This window comes from Lactuca virosa, chromosome 1 (genome assembly GCF_052849685.1).
Source record: "Lactuca virosa cultivar CGN04683 chromosome 1, Lactuca_virosa_CGN04683_v6, whole genome shotgun sequence".
NCBI classification, from domain to species: Eukaryota; Viridiplantae; Streptophyta; class Magnoliopsida; order Asterales; family Asteraceae; genus Lactuca; species Lactuca virosa.
In genome coordinates, this window is record NC_136426.1 from 43,317,245 (window position 1) to 43,329,887 (window position 12,643).

The window sequence follows — 12,643 nt, forward strand, 5'->3', positions numbered from 1 at the left end:
TTATATTATTGTAGGTTTATTATAGGTTTCAACCATCTCTTCTTCCCGGTGACCATCATTGTCGTCGGTCATGCCTTGAGACGAACCTCCTCCACCGAAGGGTGCTCTTCATCCTGTCTACATTGTTACAAATATCCAGAACAAAGTAAGAGTTTTGGATAGCGTTAAAGTCACATATTCTTCATGTGTCAAGCTTTTTAAGTTTCATGCTCGCGGATGCAAAGTTATGACCCACATCAATGACACTACACCTCCGGCTACAACAACGGCTGATTATGAACATTGGTTTGAAATCGATGCCATTGTCTTGTAGTAGATCTACGGATCATTTTCTGAAGATCTCCTCAATCGAGTCTTAGACAACGACACCACTGCCCTCACTGTGTGGGAAAAGCTTAAAAACATCTTTCTCAACCACAAGGACTCTAGGGCTGTTGTCCTTGAACATGAATTCAGGAACCTCACTCTCAGTTCAATGAATTCCTTTGAATATTACTGTAAAAAGTTGAAAGATCCTGCTGATCAGTTACAAGATGTTAAGAGTATTGTCTATGAAAAATGTTCGGTTCTCCAATTGGTTTGTGGCCTTCCTCCAGAATATGACATTGTAGTTGCCTATAATCACCAAAATTTACCTGACTGGGATACTGGTCGAAGCATGCTTCAACTTGAACATAATCGCAAACAGGCATGTGAGGGGCACTCCTCCACCTCTGTTGGGTTGACTGCTGCTACTACCCCCGCTGAATCCAACATCGTTGTTGATTCTCGCTCACAGCCGCCTTCTCGCTCGTTTTATGGACCTCCTCCCAATCGAAAATTACAGAAGGTCCCCAACAGGTGTGATCGTCCCACCCACAACTTCGACAACTCTTCTCAGCATTGATCGTCATGTCCCTTCGGAACCGGGTATGATGACTATGGCCGCTATGCAACCCCTCCATGGTGGGCAATGATGCCACCACCATGTCCATATCCAACTCAAAATGGTTGGACATATCCTTGGTACCAGCCACAACGCCCACAATCAAATCAGTCCAACCGTTGGCCTCCTCAATGACATTCTGACGCCACATCTACCAGGTACCATGATACTCCTCAAGCCCACGTTGCTGGTTCCTTTAATTCCCTTGAACCAACTGATATTGGATCTGCATTTCAAGCAATGATGTAACACCTCGTTTATTAAATAAATAAATAAATAAAATAAATTAATGAATGAATAGTATCTCCAAATCAATAATTATATAGCAAGGTGTTGGTTTCGAGGAGTAAATTGGCATAATTTAGAAGTTTGGGAGTTAAAAGTGTAAGTTCCGGATTAGTTGTGTAAATATTTATGAAGGTAGGGACCACTTGGTAAATTATTGGGACTTAAGATGGATAGATTATGGGAAGCAAGGGCTAAATGGTAAATTTCGGACTCAATTTGTAAAGAGTTTTGAAGGATGGGGTTAAAAGGGTAACATATGGACTTTATTTGAGAATAATTTGTAAAGGAGGGGCTGAATGGTAACTGTGGGACTAAATATGAAAGGAATTATATGAGCAGGGGTGGGAAGAGTAAATTATGGACTTTCTGTGAAAAGAATCCTATGGGGAGGGACCATTTTTGACATTATCGAATGAAGTTTGAGTGGGTGTCGGGTATATAACTTCTGATGCCCTCACTAACCCTAACCCTAATAACAATTCATCCACCATCTTATCTTCTCCACCCTCCCAGCCGTCACCTCCTCGCCACCACCGAAGGATCACCGGAGCAGCCGCCTTGTTCCGTCGCCGGCGAAGACGAAGAGGCAGGACGAGATCGGGAAAAATATGGTTCGTGGGTGCTATTACGGTTCGTGGGTGGGTCGCACGCTCTCTCTTCATGTCTCTTCTGTTGCTGCCTCAGCCTACGCCCGCCGCCGTCATGTTGCTATCGCCTCCGGCCGTTGCTCGTCGCCGAGAAGATGGTTGCGGCTGCGTTTCTTTGTTTGGTGTGGACTGCCGACTCGCATCTGTTCATGGCGGTGCTGTATGGGTCGTTTCACGTATGGGTGTGTGTTTCAGATCATGTTGGCGTGTGTTTGTGCGTTTGTTGGCCGGAGATCGCTCGGACCACCATGGCAGCCAACCATGGTGGGTGCTGCCGATACTACTTCTTCTGCCGCCACCAGCCACCGTGAGAGGTGGCTGGGTGCGTGTTCTTTGCGTGTGTAATTCCGCTGAGTGTGTGTTTGGGTGTTTTGTCGAAGTTCACGGAAGAGCCACCGCCACCACGTACCACCGTGTCTGGGTGGATTTTAGTGAATGTGTGTGTCCATTTGGTATCTTTTTCATTGTAACATTGTAACCGGAGCTAGAATAATAAAAAGAAAACTCAAACCACCACCGTGAGGTGGTGGCTGCCGCCACCAACCGTCGTGGTGGTTGGCGGTGTGCTTTTGCTCGCGTGTAGTTGATTTTTGGATGCTTGGACAAAATGGACTAGAAACCCTAACTACCACCGTGAGCCGCCATTGACCACCACTACCCGAGGTGGTAGTGGGTGGTGACCGACTAGTGAAACCCTAATGGGCCTATTGAAACCCTAATTGACCTAAAGATTTGGTTTTGGGCCTATTGGGCTATGATTGGGTTGGAAACCCTAATTAGGGTTTAGAAAACCCTAATTTTGGAATCATGGATTTGGACTTATCGGGACCCGCATTTTGGGCCATTGGAATTGGACTATGTATTAAGCCCAATCACACCATATGATTTATCTTAGTAGAGTGGTGTACTTAATGGATTAAGTCCTTAATGGATTAAGTGAGAAACACTTAACCCTAATTATCATTTTATGTGAAACCCTAATTTCACTTGGGCTTTGAGTTGGGCCTTTCTATTGGGCTTTGGTGATTGGGCAATAATGGGCCATCCAAGAACAATCAATGGACTAGAATAATTAGATGGGCTTTAGGGTAAGGCCCATATGAAGGTTTGGGCCTAATTTGGAAAATTGGGCCATAGATGGGCCATAGTTTGGGCCTTAATGATTGTATGATATTGGGCCATTAGAATGTCAAATGTTGGACTGGAATAAATGGTTGGGCCTTAGAATAAGACCATGTAAAGTTTTGGGCCCAATTTGGAAAATTGGGCCATATGTTGGGCTTTGATTCATAGTTTGACCTTTGGGCCTTTGGATTAGGCTTTGGGCCTGAATCAAGCTAAGTTAGGGGTAAAGTAGTCTTTTACCCCAAGCATGGACTTATGGATATGTGTTGGGACCTAATTATTAATTGGGTGTTATTTTGATGATTGACAGTTCGAGAACCTGTCATCCAGCAGCTAGAGTTTTGTCTACGGGACTTCAGCAGTGTGAGGTGAGTTACCTTCCAGTAGAAGTGGGTCTAAGGCACCAAGGCCGACCCACTAGTAGTTGATTATAGTTGATATGATTGTCTCTGTGATAATTGTCTGGTTTGCTACTACCTGGTATGTTTATGTGATAGTATGATATGTTATATGTGATAGTGGTAGTAGGAGGGGAATAGTCCCCGAGTTCGGTTGTTAGGACCGAAGGGTAGGTCAGCACCCCAGATATGTCTGACAGTATGATTATGTTATGATATGTGTGGTAGTAGTAGTAGGGGGTGAAATAGTCCCCGGAGTTCGGTTGTTAGGACCGAAGGGTAGGTCAGCACCCCAGAACTACTTGACATGGGTAGGTCAGGACCCTAGAACTGCTTGACATGGGTAGGTCGGCGCACCAGAATGGCCATACAAGGTAGGTCGGCACCCCAGAATGGCCGGACAGGGTAGGTCGGGCACCTCAGAATTGCCCGGCAGTATGTATGTTATATGTTATTTGGTATGTGGTATGATGGGGAAACTTACTAAGCTTTGTGCTTACAGTTTACAGTTTTGGTTTCAGGTACTCGTTTTCAAAGGAAAGGAGTCGGCTTTATCGCAGCGCATCACACTATGTTTTCCGCACATGAGATCTTTGGGATTACACTCTGATATGGTTTTATGATAATATGTTTTAATTATTGACACTTTGGTTTTGACATGAGATATTATTATGAATGTTTTTATACCGTTGGTTTTATATAATAACTTAATTAAAATGAAATTTTTGGTCTTAAATTTTGGGATGTTGCATTGGCATAGACTATGAAGACATTCAACCCAGTTGCCAAACCCACCACGATTCGAACCATTATTACACTGACAGTCTCTCGTTTTTGGCATATTCATCAGCTCGATGTCAAGAACTCATTTTTGCATGGTCACCTCACCGAAACAGTTTTTATGCATCAACCACCGGTATTTGTAGATCGATCTCATCCAGACTATGTATGCTGGTTGGGTAGATCCTTATATGGCCTCAAAATAGTCCCTGCGAGCTTGGTATCACCGTTTTGCCACGTATATAACCTCCCATGGCTTCAAAAGTGCCTCCACGGACACCTCCCTTTTTGTCTATCGGAAAGGGCAAGACGTTGTATACTTATTACTATATGTTGATGACATCATTCTCACTGCTTCTAATGAATTATTTTTTCAAAGTGTCATCAACACACTTTCTAGGGAATTTTCTATGACCAATTTGGGCCCTTTACATCATTTTCTCGGCATTCAGGTCATTCGTGCATCTCGAGGTCTTTTTCTATCACAATCACAGTATGTAAAGACATCCTTGACGGGGCAAATATGACAGGTTGAAATTCGGCTACCACTCCCGCATACACCTCATCTAAGCTCAGCGCCACCTCTGGTTAAACTTTGCAAGATGACACTGTTTATCGAAGCCTAGTTGGAGCTCTTTAATACCTTACATTTACAAGGCATTATATGTTGTATGCCATACAACGAGTAGATTTATTTATGTATGCACCAAGGGAACCCCATTTTAATTTCCTCGAACACATACTTCGCTACTTGAAAGGAACCTCAGATCAAGGTTTTCACATCCATGTGCCCCTAACCTTCGCAATATGGCTTATTAGAGTTAGTTAAGATTGGAAGAATCCACGTCATCCACGTTCTTACCGATCATCAATATGCATACCTATTCATTAAGGGTCTTCCTCGACAACTCTTTCACCGTTTCAAATCCAGTTTAAGCATTCGACCACCTCCTGCTCCAATTGTCGGGGAGTATTAGACGATATATTTTATATTATTATTGTATATAGTTTCCTGTATTATCCATTGTATTTCAGTTAGGTTTATTATGTATTATACCTATATATTATTTCATGTATCAATGAGAAAGACAAATGATTCTTGGTATCCTTTACTAATGTTGTTATGTCATCTAAATGAATCGTAAACAGTAAAATCAACTACATATATTCCTTTTGGAAGATTTTACATGTTATTTTGTTGAAGTATTTTGGTTTATTGAACTCTTTTATTGCCTAGCAATATGTTGCTCTGAGTGGAACATTTTCCGGAACTGATGTATTTGGTTGTGTTGAATTAGAGTAGTATTTTTCTTTGTGTAATTTTTGCATTTCTGCTGTATATTTACTTTTAATGTGAATTCCAAAATTATGACATCTTATGGAGTTAAGCCTAGTACCAACCTAAAAATGTAGTATCAAACTTGAAAATATGAGTTTTTTAGCAACAAACATGATGAAATGTTAAATGAATTCCCACTTTTTGAAATTTTCTTTACAAATTTTTAACTTTCCCTAGCTAGTTGAAATGAACAATGTTAGAGACTATGAACAAGGCTAGATACAAACGACGGCTAACAACACACCTTACTCTGTACACAAAGATACTACTACCCTTACCCTCTTTCTTTTCTTCAACACTGAATTATACGAAACGGAAACCAAACCTAGACCAGAGAAATTCCATCCAAACTAACCAACATTTAACGAGGTTGCTAATGCGTTGTGCACATGACTTCAGGCTCATACTCATAGCTTTTTTTGGCTTCTCCCAATACCTAACCACTTGTCAATGATTTCCACCCTAGCTGGAAAAAGGCACCAAATTTTATAACCATTAGATTTCTGAGGTAGGGAGTTCGACCCGTGTCAAACCCTCTTAATAGTTTCTCATTTGGGGAATTTTCCCCTGGAATCCTTATGGGGTCGTGTCTTCCCTATTGGATGATTCGATCTCGGACACTTTGCTGAAATACGTGAAGGGGCTTACGTTCACACAATCGTTGTTCCAAAAAAAACCATGCAAGTCCCACCAAATACAAATAGGGATTGAAATCATTGAATATAAGTCGCAATATGCCAACATCACACAAAGACATGAGGTGATAGATATTGTCCACCTACATATGACAAACATAAGATCGTATCATCAATACCTCTAAAAAAAGCTTTTGTATAGTAGGTAATCTATCCATTAACATTCTCCAAACCATTATATTCACCTTCTTAATAACAAGAATGCTCCATTTGGTAGGCTCATTTTGTAGTTAAAAGGCTTGTTAACTAAGTGAAGATAAAATAGTCTATTTAATAATAAATATTAGTATTATTGTTGTTTTATAACATTTCAAATGCTACTATACTACAATTAAAAAAAAAGGTACTATACTACATAAGTAAATTATCACACAGATCATCCATAATACTATCGAATAATAGATTTTTACCTATATTGCAACATCGGCTTTGAATATTTGTATAAAAAAAAATGTATGAACCATTTTCAATATAATATTTAATATGTTAGATGTTTTTTCGACCTTTCTTGTATCCATTGAAATATATGTGTTATAAAGTACTTAATTTAATAAATAAGAAATTGCTCGTACAAAATGTTTGGTCCTTTTGTTAATCGGCTAGTGGTTGATGCTTTTTCAATTGACATGATTAACTAATTAATTTAGTTTCATTACTTAATTAGTTTGTTTGACTAATAAAGGTCATATGAGTCTCCTTATTTATTTTTTTTTCTTTTCATCTCCATATTAATCGAAGGATTGCTGAAATACATGCGTGGTTCACGAAGCTATAATATATATATATATATATATATATATATATATATATATATATATATATATATATATATATATATATATATATATATATAGGGTTACGTTAATGTGAGACGGCCTAATTTTGTGAGACCGTGAGACGCAATCCTAGCCACTCATTTAATAGATAAAACAAAAACATTTTTAAAATGCAAAATAATTGAAAATTTTCGAAATATTTTTCAAATATTATTTTCAAAATATATATTTTCCAAAAAAAAAATAAAAAAAAATAAAAAAAAATACCAAAAAAAATAAAAATAAAAATACATTTTTTTACATATTCTAGTACAATATTAGAATATTCTACATATCTGTCAAATCTAGTTGAATATTCTAACATTCTAAAAATCACATTAGAATATGTATAGTGTAATATTCTATTAGAATATTTCATGTATTTTAAAAAAAAACGGTAATTTTTTTATATATTTTTTAATTTTTTTTAGGTAAATAAAGTTCCGAAAATAATAATTAAAAAAAATTTTTTTAGATTTTTCCTTTTATTTTGCATTTTAAAATTATTTTTAGATTTGGTCTCACGGTCTCCCAAAATTAGCATGGTTTCAAATGAACCTGAACATATATATATATATATATAGGGAGAGAGAGAGAGAGAGAGTGAGAGAAAGAAAGAGAGAGAGAGAGAGAGAGAGAGAGAGAGAGAGAAAGAGAGAGAGAGGGAGAGAGAGAGAGTTATGTTCAAATGTTTTCACCAAGTATTGTGTGCACATATGAACAGTGGCAAATCTAGAACCAAAATCAACGTGGTTCCTTATATAAATGAAATGGAAAAAGGTATGAAAATATAGGTCTTTTGGCAAAAATAAGGTAGTTTCTTATGTTTTTTTATATAGAATTTTTGTATTAAAAATGAAAAAAGGTAGGTCCTACGACCTACCTTGAGTATGAATAGCTACGCCCCTGCATATGAACCAATCAGAATTTAGCACAAATTAAAATTTTAAATAAATCAATGAGGGTAAATCAGTAATATTGCATGTATATTAAATAAATTCCAAAATTAAAATCAAATCAAATCCCTATAAAATTGCAATCAGTTTTTAAACCCTACAAAAACCACCATAACAAAAAGTAATCGACGGCCTCCTCCTTCCTTATTGCTACTGTTGCCGCCGACGTGTTCTTTCCCCACAGATCCAATACTTTGAACGGAAAGATTCCCATCATCATCTTCACTCATGAGATTTAACTGAAAAGGAACATTAACAGACATGTCCCTACAGACATCGAAAGATCGAGTGGTTAAGAGGATCTTACAATAGGAATCCCTTAAAGGAATTCCCACAACATCTAAGTCGATCTTTTCCTAGACATCATCAAGGACTAAAAGGATATTCGTTATGGTAGCTTCCACCCTCATCTTCAGTATTCGAAGAATTCTGTTGGCTAAACTGTGAGTGGTGTCTCCTGCTTCCACTTTTAAATGAAGTATCTTGACAATCTGAGTCTGAATCATGCTCAAATTCAAGTCCCTAGAGACTTGAACCTAGATCACGATATTAAAAGAATTTCGAGAGGAATTGCACAAGTGATTGATCAAGGTTTTTTCCTACTTTTTTTTTACAGAAATTGTGATTTGTTTTTCTCCCTTTGCACTGATTTCATGAATCTTTCTCATGCTTTCGGTACAATTTCTGGTGTTGTGAAGGTGTTTGGTGTTTAATACAACTTGTTGAAGGTGTTTGACATTATATTTCAAGGTAAAGCTATGACAATTTTATAATGCACAGAAGGTGTTCGATAGAATTCATAAGAGAAGTTTCAAGGCAAATTCTCGGTAATTGACTAATTCCATATTTAAAACACACTTCTAGTAATTTTTACAATCAACATGCTTGTGAAATATTTGACCAGTTGTGTCTGTGGTAAGGATGAAATTTCCTAGCAAACATTTCTAACACACCCATGTACTCTGCCATATTTTATGTATTCTACCAGAATATATATCAAGATTTTGAAGAATCTATGCATTATTAAACTTGTAATTCTCAGTAGGATACCATTAGTGTTTGTTTTTTACTTTTTCTCTTTTGCAATGTATAAAAAAACCCAATTGGTGTTGTTTTTTAGAAGAAATTAGTCTATTATGATGTGAAAATTGAGTATGAGGTGTGAATGGATTTGTGTATATTCTATCAGAATTTATTTATATAAATCCATTCCTTCAGAATGTGTGTATTCTAGCAGAATGTATTTTATGTATTCTGCTAAAATTTATAAAACAAATCTTTTCAACAATATTATTTTAGAATGGATTAATGTTTTTGTTAGATTTTAATGGTTTTTTTTTCTTTTTAGGTTTTGAAGAGTTTTTCATTCATGTGGAAAAGAAAGAAAATATGGAGAACAAGAGTGTCTTATAGTAGAATGTATTCCGCCAGAATGTATAAAATGAATCTTAGCAATATTATTCTTTCAGAATGAATTAGAGTTTTTTGTTGGATTTTGATATTTTTGTTCCATTTTTTATAGGAATGACTTGAAGACCTTATAGGAATGACGTGAAGAATGAATCAAAGATTGATCATACTCACAGTTTAAAAATGTTGTTGTTTTTTAAGAATTACACTCGTTATTCTTTCAGAATGTTGTTATTATTCAAGAATGTTTTTTTTGTATCACACTCATAGAATATAATTATTTGAGATATTATTAGTTCAAGAATCGATTTTGTATATTGTTTCATAATGTACTTATTCATGTTTTCTTCTTATTTATGTATTTTTAAAGGATGTCATAAACTGTTATTCTAACGTAATGTCATTATAAAAAAATTCATTCTAATAGAATCACATTTTGACAGAATAAAATAAGCTATAATCGGTTATGATTACAAATTAAATTAGAACTGAAATTGAATTATTTTTTTATAAAAAAATCAGAATTATCCCTTTAATTTTGAAAATTTCCTTCTTTTAAATATACTTAATTGTCTAAAATACCCTTTTAATTAAATTTGAGTGATTATATGGTACATGTTACCCTATTGTAATATCGTAGACCTTCAGATCATGAACATTGATTTTATTCATCTATTGGTCCAGAATTGTGCTTACGGGCACACAATAGATGTAAGAAACAAAATAAACTAGATATATATATATATATATATATATATATATATATATATATATATATATATATATATGAGATTGCTCCCCTGAGATTAATAAAAAAAAATAGAGATTGTGAGATTAAACATCAGCCAATGGAACTTAACGTTAATTTCCGTCAACTGTTAAATGATGCAGGGGTATAACAGTGAGACTCCAGACGGCCCAGAGTCGGCAGTTAAATGATGTAGGGGTATAACAGTGAGACTCCAGACGGCCCAGAGGGTCATGGGGATTACCGAAGTGATACTCAAGACGACAGAGATGATCCAGCAGGTCCGGAGTAGACTCCAGACGGCCCAGAGTCGGCAGAAGAGTTACGTCGACAGACGACGATCATACCTGGAGTTTCAGGTAGAAGATATGGTCTTCCTGAAGGTGTCACCTTGGAAAGGTGTCATCCGGTTCAAGAAGCGGGGCAAGTTGGGCCCCAGATACATCAGACCGTTCAGGGTTATAGCCCGGGTGGGCAAGGTTGCGTATTGGCTGGATCTGCCAGTTGAGCTTAGTCAGATCCACAACACTTTTCATGTCTCCCAGCTGCGGAAGTGCTTGGTATACGACTCCGCAGTAGTGACCCTAGAGGATATTCAGGTGGATGACAGCCTGAACTACATCGAGCGAACAGTAGTCATCCTCGACAGGAAGACGAAGGATCTAAGGAACAAGAGGGTAGAGTTGGTGAAGGTGCATTGGTGGCACCGCAAGGGTTCGGAGTGGACATGGGAGCCAGAGGATGAGATAAAGGAACACTACCCCGAGCTATTTCCAAGCGCAGCAGACTTCGAGGACGAAGTCTAAAATAAGTGGGGGAGATTTGTAACACCCAGTTCCTGGTATGTATTTAAAGTTATAAGTTATTCATTTTTGTACAGGAACTCGACGAGTTGGAGGCCCCAAACTCGTCGAGTAGAGATGGATTTGGACGCGGGTTATGAAGTCTACTCGATGAGTTGAGACCCTCAACTCGACGAGTAGGCCTGGCAGAATGAAACCTTTTTTTTAGCTTTTCAAAAAAAAAATTTACAGTCTCCATCGTCCCAAACCCTAGCCAATAAACCCTAATCCACTTTTGGAGAGTTTTGAGCCATTTTGTGCATTCTTTGTGATTTTGAAGCTTGTGAAGGAAGGAGAAGCTTGGGGATTCAAGAGGAAGCTAGTAGATCCAGAGTTTGAGCTGCATTTCTGACTCATTTGAGGTATAAAGTTGATACCTTGGCCTTCTATTACTTAGATCTTCATTTAGGGTAGTATGTTGTCACTTTTGGGCCATATTGAAGTCATTTTCGGGATTTAAGTATATCATGAAGTTGTGACTTCAGATCTAGGTACTCATGAGCTTATGAGGCTTAAAGTTGCTAGCTTTATCAAGCTTTGGCCCTTCTCCATGCCCTAGATCTCTTATATAGCTTAGTTTTGGTGTTTCTAGCTTCATGACACCATGCATGGACGTAAAGTTAGAAACTTTACGTGGAAACTTAGTCCTAGGGGACCAAATCTATTGTTTGGAAGCATTGAACTCGATTGGAAACGAATGAATGGGTGTAGACTAAGGGAACTCGACGAGTTGTTCATGCAACTCGGCGAGTTGGATCGTGATCCCCAACCTTTTCTGATTCCTGAGCAAACTCAGTGAGTCTAGGAGACGACTCAACGAGTAAGTTAAGGTTTTCCGAGTTTTTAAGATTAAAGAACTCAACGAGTTCAAGGAAGGACTCAACGAGTTGTAGTGAAATGTCCCAATTCTGTTGATAAGAGAAACTCGACGAGTTTGTGCAAGAACTCGACGAGTTGGATCGTGATTTCAGGGTTTATGATTCATGGAACTCGACGAGTTGATGGACCGACTCGGCAAGTTGAGTCAACTCAGGATGTTGACTTTGACTAGAAGGCTGACTTTGACCAGGGTGTTGACTGTGACTTTGACTTTAACCAAAGTTGACCTGTAAGGGGTTATGGGTATGAAAAGGTAATTAAAGAAGATCTTTTGTGTGTTGGAGATTGAGTGGAGTTGATTTCAGAGCCGAGGACAGTTCAACTACTTCACGACATTTAAGGTGAGTTACCTTCCAGTAGAAGTGGGTCGAAGGCACCAATGTCGGGCCACTAGTAAGTGTTATAGCAGATATGATTGTCTTTGTGATAATTATCTGGTATGCCACTATCTGTTATGATTTATGTGCTAGTATGTTATGATATTATGTGATAGTGGTAGGAGGGGTAGGATAGGCCCCAGTACCGATCGAAAGGACCGAAGGGGTAGGCCAACACCCTGATATGCTAGGCAGTATGTGAGTTATGTGTTTATGTACTAGGATATTATATGGTAGAAGCAGGGGGTGAAATAGTGTAACGCCCTGTTCCGAATCGCTTTCTTAATTCGAGACTGTGGCCTGAAGATGGGTTATCATTAGGCTTAATGCCTTTGGAAAGAGACATCTAGACCCATTTAGGCACGGATAATGTAATTGAGGTGATCCGAGAGTTGGGTTGTGCCTTGGAGCCAATGGGT